Source organism: Podarcis cretensis (assembly GCF_951804945.1).
Source record: "Podarcis cretensis genome assembly, chromosome: 1".
Lineage (NCBI taxonomy): Eukaryota > Metazoa > Chordata > Lepidosauria > Squamata > Lacertidae > Podarcis > Podarcis cretensis.
The window spans coordinates 55,633,837-55,651,759 of record NC_137170.1 but is presented as its reverse complement, the minus strand read 5'-3'; the positions used below and the strand labels follow the sequence as shown (position 1 = coordinate 55,651,759).

General features: G+C 40.7%; 2 protein-coding genes across 3 annotated transcripts in view; both read right to left on the bottom strand.

Annotated features, from left to right (window-relative positions):
* LRRC4C (leucine rich repeat containing 4C) overlaps nucleotides 1–9,945 on the bottom strand; it is a 621,269-nt gene extending 611,324 nt beyond the window's left edge. Inside the window, exon 1 of one of the 2 annotated variants that reach the window (XM_079951502.1) lies at nucleotides 9,171–9,945. The gene's annotated coding sequence lies outside the window, so the exon portion shown is untranslated. The remainder of the gene's footprint in view (nucleotides 1–9,170) is intronic. The other variant, XM_079951500.1, reaches the window with a different exon arrangement.
* Nucleotides 1–17,923, bottom strand: part of LOC307199214 (uncharacterized protein) — a gene marked incomplete at both ends in the record, with an annotated part of 159,042 nt that overhangs the window by 113,081 nt on the left and 28,038 nt on the right. The gene's annotated exons all lie outside the window — the stretch shown is intronic.

Sequence of the window (17,923 nt, the reverse complement as noted above, 5' to 3'; positions counted from 1 at the left end):
GTGACTCACATACCGGAAGATGTTACACATTTCCAACATAAGAAGCACAATTGAAGGCCTAGTTCTCAATGGCTAAGTTACCATTACTAGGAAGTAGGTTCTTTCCTCAAGTTATTCCCTATACTTCAACCCACATAAGTGAAAGTTAGACATTCACAGAGATGGAGAAGAATTCAAGCATCATATTCAAGTGCACTGGAATTTTGAGGATAAGAACAGATCAACAACCTCCAAATCATGACCCCATCTTCACTGCCAAGGAACCCAGGATATGGCTATGTGTGCATGGCTTCAGTAACACAAATGTGTGCCCATGCACAGAGCATTATCAATGTTCCTTGTAAATACAAGTCTTCCCTCCATGCATAACCACACACACCTGTCATAACAGCAGATATTTTGCTGGTTGAGAATAAGTGGTTTCAGAGTTTGTTAAAAGAGGCACAATGCTTTTTATGTGGCTTTAGCCTGTGAGTGACATTTCATTCATTCATTCACAAAGTGCACAGGGCTAAAACAATAATGGGGAACATGTGACAATCACCTCCAGCCAGCATGGGCAATGATAAGGGGAAATGGGAGTTGATCCAGCAACATCTGGATGGCCACCAGTCCCATCCCCCCATCACTGGCCTAGTCACAAACTTAACAGGAGTAACTAGAGGGCAAATGCAACACAGCACTGCTTTGCATTCATGTGGTGGTAACAACAACAACAACAACAACCCTATCCTACTGGGTTGCCTTGCAATTCACAAATAGCGGTACTAGTCTCATTAACCTTAATGGGGTTGTGCATTGGAACTTTACAACATCTTCAGAACCAACCAAAAGGAGAAAATAATTTGTATTTTTTACAAAGTGAAGGAGACTTTTAAGTCTCTTAAAATCAACTTGCAAATGCCAACTTCTTATGAGCAAGGGAGGGGATGGGTAGTTACCATTCTCCTCTGTCACTGTTCTCAGGACTGGGAAAAGCTGCTTATTCTATAAAGCTGATTGCCAGGGAATCCTGGTTTTGTGAGTACTTTTATGGTTTCTGAGGACTAACCTCCTACAGAATAAGGGTCACAAGGTTATCCAATAGATGTCAGTGGCAAAGGAGAAAATAAAAGCAGGCACACCTCTGTACTGGGTTGGTTGTAAGGTACTTTGATGGACTTCTGCATTATATCCAACTTAGGGACTTCAGTAGGTGTTGCCCTTCTCTCCAACCATATGACTGACAATTGCGGGACCAGGAACAGCAGTGAAGATGTCATGGCTGACTTCCTACTATTGGTATTTGGGCTTTTAGTATTTCCATAGATTTGCTTGTTGTCGTACTTCACATCACCTTACCAAAAATATAGGCACCATCCTAAGACATGGCCTAGATATACATGAAGCTACTGCTGTGCTGAATCTAAGCAAGTCTGGATCTAGTTAGTACCTAGATAGATGACTCCTTGGGAACTAGATGTATAACTTGGGTTCCATGATGGAAAAAAATGGAATTATAAATGTCAGAATATAAATGAAAATGTAATGGATTGACCTTTGCATATGTAGGGTTGGTATGCATCACTGAGTGTCTGCCTTTTCTGGCATTCCAGACCACATTGACTCAGCCTATACATGCCCAGATTGTATGGTGTGGATACTACATTTTTGCTCTGTGAGCAGAGGGGGCCTTCCATTCATGGAGCTTATGTGTGCAGGGCCTTCAAAGTTACGCTGAACTTTCCAGAGTCTGCCGTCCACCATCACCGGCCACCAATATACATGTTAATGCAATATGTGAAAGAGACCTTGTGTCTCCTCGGTATAAAAAGAAAGAAAGAAGAACACTGGTACAAAAGAGGCAATTATGGTTAAAGATTCCTGCAAAGTAGCCTTGAAATTCAAGCATCACAAAAATAGTCTCTTCCAAAAAGCTGGCACAAGAGGCAAAGAACACACAGTATTCACCATCTGGTTTCGAAAGTCTGTATTTAGTACAGTTTATCCTCATATTGAGCTTCTTCCAACACAGCTTAATAATACAGAAAACTTTTCCTGGGCTACCTTCAGCTTCTGACTTAAGTAGACTTTATAGTGTTTAGTTTCATCCTCTGGCTGACTGCATAATAATGAAGAAGTCTTTCCAAAATACAGAGGTCTGGAGAGATTAAGAGGCAAGGAGTATGCAGCCTGATTTCAGGCATGTGTCTTCAAGCAATTCCTATGAACCTCAGTGATGTTTACTTCCATACAGCATAGCATTGCAGCCTTGGTGAATTTTGTTCAAAGGAAGGTTTAATGGCATGCTAAATAGAATGTATACCTATTGTGATCAAAGGCTAAGGCCAGCAGGTCTGTTTTGTAGCTGGACATAGCAGATTTATCCAGAAGGCTTTAACCTACACTCAACTTATTTGATGGTGCTCCCAAAATAATTCCATGATGGGGATAAATATTCATGTTCTGCAAATCAATAACTAATGTGTAGCAAGTGCACACCATTCTACAGCAGTGCTGGGGAAGCTGTTGCCTTCCAGATAATGTTGAACTACAACTTCCATCATCTCTGTCCATAGGCCATGCTGGCTGGGAATTATGGGACTTGAAGTACAACAACATCCGGAGGATCACAGGATCTCCACCCCTGTTCTGCACTAGGAGCACATTAGTACTTGCATTTTTAGTTAATTTTCCTGTGCCTGACTGTTTTGTTCTGAAGCGTGTGCAATTTCACATTGCTTTTGTTGTTTTTGATGATTTATTTAAGTATGCCTCTCATTTTGTTATATTGCTTTATTTTAAGATATTGTAGGCTGCATTGAATGGTCCTCTTGCCTAGAAAACCAAGGTTAGGATATAAATAAGTAGTCTGTAGCAACTGCTGTAAGAAGATGGAGTTAGCAAAATAATCATTGATGGGGAAGGGATTAGGCAGCCTCTGCTAGCATGGATTACAATTTCTACTACTGCATTTTATGTGTGTGTAGAGATAGACACTTTGGACATCACATGCCATTTGCTCTGAATAGAATCATTGCATGTAGTACAGCAATGTCTGTCATGAGTTCTGTCCTAGACTGGCTTGCTCTGGTCACTGTTATGCTGTTGCTACTTCTGTACTCTAAGAAGTTAAACACATAGCCAATTTTCTGCAAATGAACTCTCTAAAATGTTTCAATGGAAAAGCATTTTTTAAAAAAAATCCTGGGTTCAAGAAGGAATTCTGTTTAAACAACCTCAACAACAGCACATTTACAAATTACACAAACACTGTTAACAGATGATTGAACACATTTATTTTTTCACTTGGGTCAAATGAACTACTGATAGTACCAACTCATCCTTGTTATTTAAGACTGTTGGATTTAATAGGGCTTACTCCCAGGTAAGCAAATAAGTCTAGGATTACAGCCTTAGGCATCTATCACACTGATACAGGTGGCAATCTTTTTAGGCTTGTGCAATTGACAGGTTATAGTTAACGTGCAGTTCCTTTTGGACCCAGAATGTGGAATAGGGAGGGCAGAATGGGGTGGGGTGCACTTATATGCACTCCACCGACGCATACTGGCGCCAGGAATGGAACCCCATGCAAAATGGTCGCCACCTGTATACTGCTTAATATTTGAAAATTTCAAAGGAGTGTCCCAAACCCCATATGATAATAAAAAACCAAATAAAAACAATACAATACATAGTAGTAATATAAATTCCTCCAGGGTTACCCACCTAAAAACCCACATCAAACAATAGCAATGATCCGGGAATGCTTGAGCAAACAGAAAATACTTTGGTGTGTGCTACTAAGTGCATGCCTTAGTTTTAATGGGAAGTAATTTCACAAGGCAGATGCCACCACAATAAAGGTCCTACTTCGAGTGGCCTTGGGTTTAATTTCAGGAGAGTGTGGCAACACCAGCAGGGCTTCTGAAAATCTCAGTGACCCAGAATGCTGTTGTGCATACCGTATCTAGAACCTAAGTAAGTAATTTCTAAGTAGTTAAACTACACCTCAGAGGTTCTTCATTGTTCCTCATATCTGATCACAGTCAGATTCATCAGTCATGGATGGGCCCACATTCTGCTTTGACAGTAGTGCCACACTTTTCAAGAAGCTGGCAAAGCAACATTGTTTGAATGAACATACAGTGGTGCCTCGCAAGACGAAAAGAATCCGTTCCGCGATTCTCTTCGTCTAGCGGTTTACTCGTCTTGCGAAGCAAGCCCATTGACGGCTTAGCAGATTAGCGCTATTAGTGGTTTGGCGGCTTTTAGCAGCTTTTAGCGGCTTATCAGCTTAGTGGATAAGCGGATAAGCGGCTTAGCGGCTTAGAAAAAGGAGAAAAAAAGGGGGGAACCCACAGGAACTCGCAAGACATTTTCGTCTTGCAAAGCAAGCCCATAGGAAATTCGTTTTGTGAAGCACCTCCAAAACAGAAAACCCTTTCGTCTAGCGGGTTTTTCGTCTTGCGAGGCATTCGTCTTGCGGGGCACCACTGTAAGGGCATAGTAAAGACCAGTCTGCCCCCATCTATCAGCCAGAAAAGAAGCAGCTTTTCCAATGTTTGCTTTTCTCTTTCCTCCCCATCCCCTTTTCATTTTGTAGCTCATCTATTAGACTGTGAGTCTTCAGGCAGGTCTGTCTTATTTTTAATGCATGTACGGTGGTTAGAAAATTGTAGGTGCTTTATCAGTTTTTAAATGATCGTTATTTATTATTTTCTTAAAATGCAATTCTGCAAGAGCAAGGATGATTGCTTTTACTTCTTTAAAATAACCATAATTTGAATGTGTACAACTCGAATGAGAGCATCCCATGTTTCAGCTTCCCTGCCATTACTCATTAGATTCATGAAATACTGTTTGATGAATAGCTATTAGCCTATTCAATAATTTTTCCTCACTGTACATCATTTTAGAAGCTTAGAGTTTCAAAGTATTCTTGCAACCAAAGCCATCTACTAATATTGCAATGACCCAAAACACCAAGAATGAGTAGATGAGAAAGTGGTGAAACTACCACCAAATTATAAATAAGGTTTTGTTTCTATTTTATAAAGCAACAGTGTGTACTTGGGACCCTTTTCACTTTTAAGAAACTTATCTGGTATCTGCTCCATGATCTTCATGTGCACATTTCTTAAGGAAGTGTCTTGCTGAACCAGGCAACGGTCCACTTTGTCTTCCATCCCTTGGAAGAATCCCAGCAACCATAAACTGTTAGATATCTCATGTGGTTTACATTCTTCCATCCCTAGCATAGAGAACCATTGTTACCATTGACAAGATGACTTGGACTAGTCAACGAGACAGTTTTAGAGCAGAGCAAACAAACAGTGCTAGAGTTAGGCATTTTACACCTGATGTGAAAGGTCCAGGTCACACCCTTTGCTTTGGGCAGGAGTTAATAAATTCAGATGGGGGTGGCTAACTTTTGGCTCTTCAGATGTTGTGGGATTTCAACTGCTTCACCTTCACCCAGCCTGACCTATAGGCCGGGATGATTGGAGCTGTACTGATCTAAGACATCACTGATTTAAGAAATACAAAATGCAGAATGATGCTTTCCCTTTGCAATCTGATGCTTGAAGCGACTGCTTCTTGGTAAAACTGACCAGAAAAAGTTTTAAAAGGTGTAAATGCATAGGTCCAAAAGTCTCTTCAGGAGCCAATTGGAGCAAAACGGACATACACTTCATAAAGGACAAACAGCAAAAAGGTGCTCTAAGTTCAGAGAGCTCAAAGGGGGTTTAACGAACTAGGTACCTAGGTCACCGGGATGGTGTCCTTATGAGACTGCTGTTTCAAGGAGTGGGAAGATTACATTCAGGCTCTTTAATAAGCTTTAACCTAGGCATCTGCTGAAGGAAAGAAACACGGATAAGTTGGCTGTTCTGAAATGAGCAGAAAGTTATATGGGGAATTAAATAATTCTATATGTAATAAAAACAATTTCCCAGTGGTTCTTATTTTAACACCCATTTTTCCCCATTGGCAACCACACCATCTGCATAATTTGATTCACTACAAGGGAATTTTATTGTCAAAAAAAGATGAGCACAGTGACTTTAGGTGTAACTCCTTCAACTATCACAGCTGTTCAATTTGTCATCAATTCCACCACCATCACTTCCATGGGACATACTATTCCATACTAAGAAGACATAACTAACCACTTGGCTGTACGCATCATCCTCAGCCCACACAATTTGTGCTTTTGGTAGATCAATGTTTGTTTGTTTCCTATTTAGCATTCCAAGATGACCTTGCCAGTTGTCATCCCAGCATGTTTCAGAGGAAAGGAAGAATTCATGTGTAAAGTGCCTAGGGTTTTCGGATGTGGAGCAAGAGTCATAGGGCCTGGAGGGCTAAATGATTTCAGCAGCAAAAGGAACAACTGAGTGATCATACCTTACTCAAGGAGGAAGAAGCAAACTTTTAAAAAATTGTTAACCACATTTCTTAAAATGTTTAGATAATATGTTTTCAGATTTCCATTTCGCCTACATCTTTGCTGAGGACTGTTCACTGCAGTATCACTTTACTTTGGTTTGTGCCATCTCAGAGACTTTCCCATAGCAACACATTGACAAGTACCAGAATATAGAAAGGTGTACTTTTACATAATACTTGAAGCAATATACCCACAGAATGAACTGTGGTATCTTCTGCACTGTTGAAATGGGGGGAAAACATACACACTTGAAAAAGAAAATCCATACCTATAATAAACCAAGTGAAACACTCTCCGAGACCATATACAAGTTTCTATTTTACTTCCAAAAATGCTCCTGGATTTTCATAAATCAGCTAGTTTGCCACAGAATATGTCTGTACCGCCTTTTTATTCGCTGAGGTGTAGTTCTGCAATACAGTCTAGCTCTGCTGGATTTCAAAGGATAATTGAGTAAGTGTGGGGGGGGGACATCAACATTTAAATGTACCAACACAGTTTTGTTGGGTTTTAATGCTACATTCTCATTGGCACATTACTCTGGAGTACGTCTCATTGAACTTAGCAAGCCTTACTTCCAAGTTAATATGTTTGCTATCTGACGGTGAGTTATGAATGTCTAGATTTGAAATCCTATCCAGTATGACTTTCAGATAACTTACACTGATTTGAAATCCAGGTTGAAAATGGAAATAATGCAGTGTTACAAATTGTTTTTTTAAGAGGCGCCCAACAAATACTAACAGGCAGACAGCATTGCAGGACAGAAATGCTTCTCACTTTCATATGATAATTTCATGCAATTTGGTCCAACTACAAATGACAGCATCATCTATTCACCTATTTAGCAACTCAATGATTGCCTCATGTCAAGTAGAAAGTCTTTCCAAACTCCTGCTGAGGACAGCTCAACCTCAGTAAGTAAAAGCACAAGACTGTCTCTTGTTACCTCTCTGCACCTTTGGATTTGATATCCTCAGGGTATCCCATGCAACATCAGTTTCCTCCATCACCTTAGATCTTTGTATCTCAAAAGACACTGTTTCGAAGATGTATGTAAAATGTTTTCAAACCCAGAAAATGAATACCGTCATGAAGCATTTGCAATCCTTGTGTTGAATGGAAGGACAAGCAGTTTGTAGAAGAAATGCCAAAGCAAAACAAATCTAAAGTAAATGTCATCTTAACTAGAGAGAGATTGGAATGTCATATTTCAGAGCAGCAACGCGAATGGCAGGCTGGCATATTGCTTTCGGGAGATGAAAAGGAAAATGCATCTGGGTTTACCTTACCTTCTTTAAACACCTCCCCCTCTTCAATCTATTTTCTGCAAAAACAATCACTAAACCTTCAAGGAGAAAGTGACAGGCAAGCCACACACACACACACACACACACACACACACTGCATCACTAGGCGCTTTGATTTGTGCTGTGACAGAGCCTTTTTATTAAGTTTTCAGTTTAACTGTACTACAGCCTTTAAGGAAATAAAACTCTCTTTATTGAACATATTAAATAAAAAGGCAATCAAGTAGTTTTGCCTTTATTGATAGGTTAAGTATCAAATATCACCATTTAAACATTATATGTATATAGACTTGCATAAAAAGATCGCTCGTGACATGATGCAACCTCTGCCTTTTCCTAACTGTATACATCTCACATCCAATGAGTGTCTCAAACTGCATCCAATAATTCACATGTATGCACTAAGATGGAGCAAGATATTCCCAGCAAGCCCTCTTGGGAACCGTTACTCCTGTATTTACAGAAGGTCCCTCAGCCTCTTGAAAAACCAATGTGATGTCAGTGTGGCAATCAAAATACTCCAGTGAAGGAGTCCTTTCGTGTCACTCCACTGCAATCACATTTCACTCTGAAAGACTAATTGCAAGGTGGAAAAGGCTAAGAGAATCTCAGATCCTTCACTTCAACACCTGTACACGAAGCAAGGATGAACATGAAAGCTAAACCACCAGACTCAGGGAAACACTCTGTCTACAGTGGTCCAAGTGTTGCTTTAGATATATATATATATGCATCTCATCTTTGCACAAACATTGAAAGGGGCTAGGAAAATCAGATGTGGCTAACATACTGACCTGGCAAGAAAAAGAAAGACAGCCTATGAAGATAAATCTGTGTACCCAAGTCCCACCAGCGACACAGACATCACAGAGAAACTTTATATAAGAAGCAGCAGCTCACAAACCCTGACTAATTCCCATTTTGCTATCAATCTATGCTAGCCAAGAGTAGCAGGAGCAGCTTTCTGAACCCACATATCCATCATTTCAGCTGAGCAGGCAGAAATGCACAGAGGAGAAAGGGGTAAAACAACAACAACCCAGTACCAGCTAAGGGAACACAAGGACTCAAATCCAAGTTAATGCCTCAATAGAGGTAGGCTATAGGAAGGTGGGCTATTAGTGTATACTATACACTATTTTTTTTTCACAAGCCACAGAAATCCTCTAAAACAAGCTTTCAAAATACATTTTCAAAACGTTGTACATCAGCAGTATGCAAGATTCTTTGAAAGGTGCTATCCTGCCCATCAAAGAAAGAGCAAAGGAGTTGTAAAAGACAAGCACTTGAACCTAGAGGCAACTCCAGCATGGCATTAGGCACTGTCTCTATATATCCAAATCTCTTTTTCAACCATGGAAAAAATCTCATAGAACAGAAAGGAAAAGGAAGGAAGGAAAAGGTGGCAACACCTCTCAACTTACCTTTCTGGTAGTTCCCCCTGTGAATAAAACTTCTCCAAGGGCAATTAAAATTCCTCCAGCTGTACCCGAAGTCACACAGGAGCACAAAAATTAGTTTTCAGATGGTCCATCATTTCCTGATCATCCAACCCTGGGGAGGGGAGGGAGAGAAAAGGTGTCCAAGAGACTTTGCCAAAAGTAAGTCCAGAATTCAAACACTATGGGGGGGGAGGAATCAGTGGCCCAATGATAGAAATCCCCCCTCTGCACAATACACCTTGCTCCTTGCTCACCAAAACTGTATAGCAAAACTGTCAGTGGTAAGCCTCCAATAGCGGCTGTGTATGCTGCAGATGGTACGTCTCACTGTTACCTTCCCTGATGGGTAGAGGTTTCAAAGAACGGCAAATGCAGGCAGCCCCCCACCCCCTCAAAAAAGCCAGGTGGACTGCCAGCCACTCACTCACGCTGTCTAATTAATCAAGAGAGGGACGGACTGGTCACCAGAGGCACCTCCTGCCAGGGTGCACGGGATTATGGCAAGGTTATTAATCTTGCTTTGCTGCATCCCCCCTCCACCCCCTACATCCAGCAGCCTGCATTGAGATGATTGCCAGCTCTGTCTCTGTCCCTGTTCTACTGCATTTTGCTCAGCCCTCCCTTGCTGCAAGTGAAACACAGTGGAGAGAGGAATACTAATAAGGTGGTTAGCTACAGTTTCTTCAAGGCATTCTACGTAGTCTGTGTGCCTCTCTCTCTCTCTCTCTCTCTCTCTGTGTGTGTGTGTGTGTGTGTGTGTGTGCACAAGTGTGTGAGGAAGAGAGCAGGTCTGTGCCTGCATGTTTTCTAGGGGAGGGGGGAGCACTCTGTGAATTCATTTGCACTTGCTCCATGAAGGCAGCTTCCACATTTGGCAAAGGAAGAATTTATTTGGATTACTTCTGTTAAGGAAGATCAGAGGCAGGGATCTTATTTGATAGATGATATAAAGGAGAGTGAGTGCTCAATTCCCTGAAAGCCTACAGCCATGCCTTGGCAGTTAAGAGAGAAAGAAATGTTCACTGAAAGAGAGACAAATTAAGTAAATAAGGCTCTGAAGAGTCTGGGGCAATCTTTAAGGTCTGCTGGCTCCACACCTGAAGCACTACGTGGAAATGGCCATTCAGTGCTGTGCTTGAAATCATCTCTCTCTCTCTCATATCTATATCTATCTATCTATCTATCATCTATCTATCTATCTATCTATCTATCTATCTATCTATCATCTATCTATCTATCTATCTACCTATCATCTATCATCTACCATCTACCATCTATCTGTCTATCTATCTACCTTTTCAAATGGCTATATCCTTAGGAAAGAAATTAGAAATATCACCTGGGGCTTTTTTTGGGGGGGGGGTCTGGGGGTGTGCGGTTGGAGTAAGAGTGAAAAACTGCACCAAGACTAGTCAAAACTTGGTGCAGTTTCTTCCATTCCACAGCCCAGTTTCATTCTCAGCTGTTTTCCCTCAGTGTCAATGGGATATTTGCTTCTACTCTTTCGTCCCCCAATTCCATAAAATAAAAGAAAACCAGGAATGTGAATGTGAAGTTCTTCATACAATGCCTTGGCTTTAATGAGATGCCTTGGAGCAATGAGGAGAGAGTAAAAGGTTGGCTGAGCAGTGGCTGTCCCCACCAGTGCATTCATCTTTGATCATCCATGTACAAATTCATGTGTAGAGCTGCACGCAGCGGAATTTGTTCCCCCAGAATATCGAAGCCACTACTGCTTGTGCCAAGCTTTGCTCGGCGTTTGAGCAGGTAAATTATTCTTGGCTGCAATCCCAGATCTATCCAGCAGATGCTGCTAGATATGACTCAGTCAAGAGCCACGAGAGGAGAAACTTATGACAAACAAGCATACACATACTTCAGGGAAGTCTCTGCATACTGGTTTAGCTATAAGGCTATAAAGTGGGACAGGATACCCCAACGGAGGTCAGTGATTCACATCTAAGGTAAGTTATTTGTAAATCATAGAATCATAGAATCATAGAGCACAGGTTACAGAAAGCTGCCCACTCTCTCGGGGGCCCCCCAAAAAATTAAAGGGAAAAAAAACCCTGGATGTACATTTCCAAAATGTAAGATAAACTTATTCTTAATTGTATTTCAGTTCAACAATTACTTTAATAAAATACATATTTTGTTATGTGCAACTGGCTTTAGATACCTATTAGGTCCATAAATTACCGTATAGCATATATTCAACACAAAAAACAGCAACAATTTGTTGTCGACAAAGGACAGCTGGACATATGAAGGGCCCCATTACCTTCAGTAGCTTAGGGCCCCATAAACCTCAATCTGGCCCTGGCTCTACCATGGAGCTATGGGCCTTCCAAAGTTGAACGTTAGTTAACTAAATAAAGGTGACACGTTCAACACATTGACCAGAAGACACTTGTTTTTGTCATATATTTATCTCTCCACATTCCAAGAGGCAGCTCAAGGTGGCCTATTCAGTTCCTCCCATTTGATCACCAACAAACCTATGACACAGATTAGGTTGAGAGATATCAACTAGTCTAAAGTCCCCAGGTATGTGTCATGGCCTAATAGGAATTTCAATCTGATACTCTCACTGCCACACCATACTCTCTTTTTTGTAAGGTGTGTCTAATGAAACTAGTGTTAGATGTTCTGGTTCAGGAGGAACACAGCAAGACTCTGAAGGCAGGCAGTTGTGCAACATAGCTTAAATGGTACCACTGTACCTTGGATGAGAGAGCTCGAGTTCTTAGATCAGGAGTGAGGAAGTCCAGGCCCAGGAGTCTACAGCGATTTTCTCTGTCTGGCCCTCAGACCTCTCCTTAGCCCTCACTGTCTCACCCAGAGATGGATTTGGGGCAGTGCAGCCGGTTCTGTGCATCAAGCCTAGGGGGCACTGCAGAGTGTCACAAATGTGATGCAGTGAATTGAGCAAAACGGAAGGCGAAATTTGAAAGACCAAAGTCCTGTCACATCCCTCCCTGGCCCTGCTCTACACCCTGAGTGTTTTTGCCCAGCTGAAATGTTTCCTTGAACTACAGTAATGCTTCTCACTTGCCTAGATGGAGGACTGAGTAGGGTATGTGAGCATGTGTAGAAAATAGCTGACTGTACAAAGATTGCTCCAGCCACATTTACCTCCGGCCATACTTCAGAAAGGAATGCAGCTCTATGGCTGAAAAAGGTTCCCCACCCCTGCCTTAAATATACAAATCCTGCCAAATTGAAAAATAGATATTTTCTAACAAAAATTTCACATGGACTGTACCAGGCTACATCCTCTGAGGCAGTGGAAGCTACTACTAAGTTGAGATAGGATGATGTGTAGAGTAGGCCTGTTCTTGGTCTACGTATATCTGATTCTTTCCTACATTTTTTTTTTCTTCACAAAGAAGCCCAATCATACTAATGGACATATTTGGTATGGTTAAACCTTGGTTGTCGAACGTATTCTGCTCCGGAAGACTGTTCCACTTCCGAAACATTCAAGAACCAAGGCGCAGCTTGCACTCAAGCGGAAGCCATGTCAGACATTCAAGTTCTGAAGAATCTTAAAAAACTGATGCATTTATTTCTGGGCTTTCGGCGTTTGGGAGCCGAAACGTTTGAAAACGGAGCCGTTTGAGAACCAAAGTTTGACTGTATTAGACAGGAACCAGGGGTGCGGAGGAAAATTGATTCAGTGCACATTTAAAGGCAAGCCTACCTAATTTGCACTTTCTGAAATCACACATTCACCAAAACACAGTCATCCTTTGAAATTTGCACTTCTCTGAATTTTTGCAGTGCAATTCCCAAGCCAAGTAGTGTCTACAAAAATGCATATGCGGGTCACATACAAAAGTGCATTATATTTAGGGAAATTGTTTCCCTAAAATGTGGTTGTTTGGCAAAATTGCATACAAAATATGGATGTAAGGAGGAAATCACAGTAAAATCCTGATGAAGACTTAAAAAAAAAATGCAAGGTGATATGAATTGAACTCAAGATTGGAAAAATGAAAAATTGAGAGAAAGAGAAATTGACAGAATCACCCACCATTAAAATGACCTGTTCAGCTTAGTTTACCAGAAGACAGTATTTTGTTTGTGCCCTTGAGAGCACTATTACTGATCTGCACTATTAGGGTGCCACTTTAAGTAAACATTTTCTTTCTATAGGTATTCCACAAGTATGTTCACCCCTGTGGCCCGCTTGGGGTACCATGATGGGGAATTGCTTCTAAAAATCATTCAACTTTGATTTGAAGCAACATTTGAAGTATCAACAAGTGTAAGCTTGAAGGAGGAGGAAGTTAATGCCAGCACTGAGAACTGCTGGAATAATATTGAGGACAACGTTCGTCAGTGTAGAAAGTGAGGAAGTTGGATGGAGCAGATGATTCACTGGAGAGTTAGGCAGTCTGCGCCAGCCTTATGTACTAGTGCATACTAACAATTACTATGGAGATCCTATTACTATAGAGGTATAGCTTTTATAACAATTTTTGAAATCTGATTCATATGAAAAATTATTATTAGTTATTTGTGGCCAGATTTGTATAATGGCAAGTGGCCATATTACAAGTAAACAACATTGGCTCTTTGCCAGTGCCTGATAAGCTCTGAGTAGAGATAATAGTAGCAAATGTTGGCAGGAGTTGGGTGGAGGCTGTTTCCCTTGAACTCTAGGAATGGCTATTTTAGCCAAGCCCTCCATGGTTCTGCAAGCGGAAACAGCAGGAGTAAAAACCAACACTGGCATATTGAGGACTGCTGGATAGCTACGAAAACAGCAGACACCCCCCCCCAGTGCCTCTAAATTACAACTCAAACTGAAGCGAAAGAACTTCAGAAGGCTGCTTGTAGGCTGATAACGTGTCAAGGGTCAGTGTCTTGGAGGAATGAGAAAACTATTGGGAAGTGATAATAGTAAACTGGCTATTTTTATTTTACTCTGATGCCTTTTGCTTGTCTGGATAGAGGATAGAGGAGAGTATGTTAGTGTGTGTAGAAACTAGCCAAGTGCATAATGCTAAAACTTACATTTGTTGCTCCACTTTTGACTCTAACCCATCTGGCCCTCAGAAGAATGCATAAAGGGAATGCGGCCCATGAGCTCAAAGAGGTTTCCCACACCTGTCTTCATTTCTCCACAAAATACATTTTTATTCTTCAGGTAACATGCTCATTTGTCCTGCACTTCCAGGCTACTTCCTATGACACTCAGAGTACATTATTCAGCTTAAAGTCAGACTACCCTGTCTTGGGAAGGAGAGTGACAATAAATCCTGTAACAGATAATGCAGGAGAGATTTTAAAAGTGTATTTACCTTAAATAATTATTGCATAAAAAGTTGAGTGTATAATAAATGCAAATGAGTGACTCAGAGCTTTTTGGCCACACTTGAATACTCTAATGAATTGCCAGATATAAGAAGCTTAATATCTGCAGGATTTCAAAAGCTGTAGCAAAAAGAAAAGACGAAATGTTCTTTTTTGACATAATCTGTAGAAGCGCCAAGGACCTGGGTCGCCCTGACATGAGGGATGCTTGAGAAAATCAGTTTTTGGGAATTCTGCTATGACCTGGTCTGGCACCTTCTGGAATAATGTGGAAATTGAAATTTAGATTTCTACCAACTTTTGCAACTTTCCTTTGTCTTCCAACCCCATTATCAAATCAAAGAAGCATCAGTCATGCATATTTTGAGACAACAATTTTTTTAAAAAAAAAAGACATTTAAATGGAAATATAAATACAAATTCTTGTGCAGTAACAGGACAGAATGGATTTGTGAGTTGAACACATGCAAAAAGACCTAGACCCAATGAAGACTTATTCTTAGATCAATCCAACAAAATTCCAGAAAGATGTGGTCAAGTCAAATGAGAGTATGAAATACAAGTGTGATTAGTAAGTGTGTGAACAGGCAAGTTTAAATACTAAGAAACTGGTGTGTTTTTCATGTTGCTTGCAGACACATCGGTCACTTTAGTTATACCAAATGTCAGTGATTAAATAGGATAATTCTAGTTAAAGTGACTGGTTAAAGCGACTCTCTACTGACTTGCTATATTCATTTCCAGTATTAATCAAGCCTTCATCTCCCCTTTCCCATACTTGCCCCCTCATTCTCCAAGAACATATGAAGTCCCTACTGAACCAGGCCAATGGGCCAGCATCCACTTCTCACAGTGGCCAACCAAATACCTGCAGAAAACTTGCTGCTGAGTCCAGTTTAAGGTTTTGTTATTAGTTTCCAGACTCCTGCACAAATTAAGACCAGGTTATCTGAAAGAATATGCTTCTTACATTGTCCTGCACATCCACTATGGTAAGGGTTCTGTGGCAGAATTGGGCAGAGGACAAGGTGCTAGAATACTTTTTCTTTGTTTGGAATTCCTGGGTTGACAGCTGACAACCTAATTTTGAACAGAGTGTAGCACATTTCGTAAGAAAGGAGGTGAAGCTCATTATTTCACCCCTTGGATATTTGGATTTGCAGCTCATGTTCAAAATGCAAATGCATACAGCCTATTGTCATGTAACAATGGTGTTTTAAGTGTCTTTGGGCATCATGGCAAAAAGAAAAATCGTTTGGGTCAGCAGAAAAAGAGGGGGAGAGCCTTTTCCCCTTATTCAGCAGAAAGAGAATGAGAGGTGTGTAGTAAACATAATTAGGAGCTATGTCTAACGATTGTGTCCCTAGGAAGAAATGTTTTGAAACAGAACTATTCTTTTTCTTACTAGACTTCAGACAAGTTGGAAGCAAAACACTTGACAGTTCTAAGGTTAATCCAAATTAGGTGTGAAATGAGCACTTCATTTGGCAGCAGAACTGATGGTTCCACCCATAAGAAGAGAATTGATAAAATGGATATAAAACATGAATAATAATTAATGGCTGGCATCTGTCTGTCTCAAGAGATAACAGAAGAATGCACCTTGAGGGGTGAAGTCACACTGTTGGAGAGTTACAGCATTTGCTGTGGCTGTAGAGACCGATAGAGGAGAGACATGTTTTGTTGCAGCTGGGGTAGATGAAGGCATCTGGTTGTGCTGGTGCAGATGCACCATGGTTTCTTCTCTCCGCGCTTCTCCCAGTGATCATTCCTCCTACGGTCACTGCTATGGATACAAGACCTGACTGATTATTGATAATATTATTTTAGGGCTGGTTCACATCTGAAGGCAGCCCTGTTTAGGGACATTTTTAATGTTTGATGTTTTATTGTATTTTTAGTATTCTGTTGGCAGCCACCCAGAGTGGCTGGGGAAACCCAGCCAGATGGGCAGGGTATAAATATTGTTGTTGTTGTTGTTGTTGTTAGCTGCACGCAGTGCTCCAGTGGCACTCATTTTAACAGTCATAATTGTGAAGACACTCCTACACTTTTTCAACTTTAAGATAGGACCACATGAATGGGTGATATCCCAGCATACATTGCACAATAAGGTTATTAGGGTGGCAGCCATTATTGATGACAGAAACTTCTGTGCCTAGTTGCTTGCCTTAAGGGACCCTGTTAGCAAAAGGTAACAGTTCTAATGCTTCAGTTTGCCTTTTGCCATGCAGCTAGTGTTTAGGAGGATACTGTCTCTGACCCCAGAGGAAAAGTATGACCATCATGGCTAGTAGCCTTTGATATCCTTCTCCTCCATGAATTTGTCTAATCTTCTTTTAAAGCCATCCATGTTGATGGTCGTGACTGCCCCCTGCAGGAGTGAGTTCTATAGTTTAACTGTGCTCCCAAATGGAGACTAGAACCTTGCTCTCCCAGCCTACATTGAGTGATGCTATCCATTAAGCTATTCTAAAATGGATGCTATTAATTTCTCTGCAATTCAAACAGATGCTCCTTGAAGGAAGCTGTAAGGATTAGTTTCAAAATATTTAGCCATCTTAAGAACATGCCCAAATTAAGCCCAAACTTTACTGTGCTACAGAACTGAATTTCAATTCCCTTTTTCATCTGAGGGGCACATCTTAAATTTTTAGGTCTTTTGGAGCAGGATTCAATCACGAATTCGCAAATTCAAGTTACAGTTGGTTCTTGAGCTTTTCTGCAACAAAACCGCTTCTGCAAAGGACTCTTTGTGATAAGGAAAATGATGAGGCAATGCACTGGAAAGTGTGGGAAAACACTTTCTTTTTTAACCCATCAGAAAAGCTTGCAAAACATAGTGCTACACAAATGTCTGTCGCAGAACTGATGGTGACAGTCACTATTTTTCAGGAGGCAATATTGAAATGCACATATTGAAAAGTTAGACTTGCACAATTAAAGTGGATTACAGCTTCCTGTTGGCCTAACACTAAAAATCCACTTCAAAAAGTAAACACCACCACAAAGCACCAGACTTCTTGTGGTTAGTAAACTGACAGGGAAATGTGCTGAAAATTATGGGATGAATGAATGATTAACAGAAAGACATATAAACACCCTGCAATCAGATAAGTATAAATGTTCATTGTCATAAAACCCCATAGAAAACCAATAAAAATAGCAAGGAAAATGAAACTGTCATAACATTATTCTTTATTATTATTATTATTATTATTATTATTAGCATAAAATGTTGGGACACAGAGAGTTCAAAATCCAGATCACTGACATCAGTTTGGAGAGATGTGTATGCAAATAAAATGCAAATAAAGTGGCTGTAGCAGAAATAAAAGCCAATGGGATTTCCCTGGGTAAAATAAAGGTAAAGGTAAAGGTACCCCTGCCCGTACGGGCCAGTCTTGACAGAC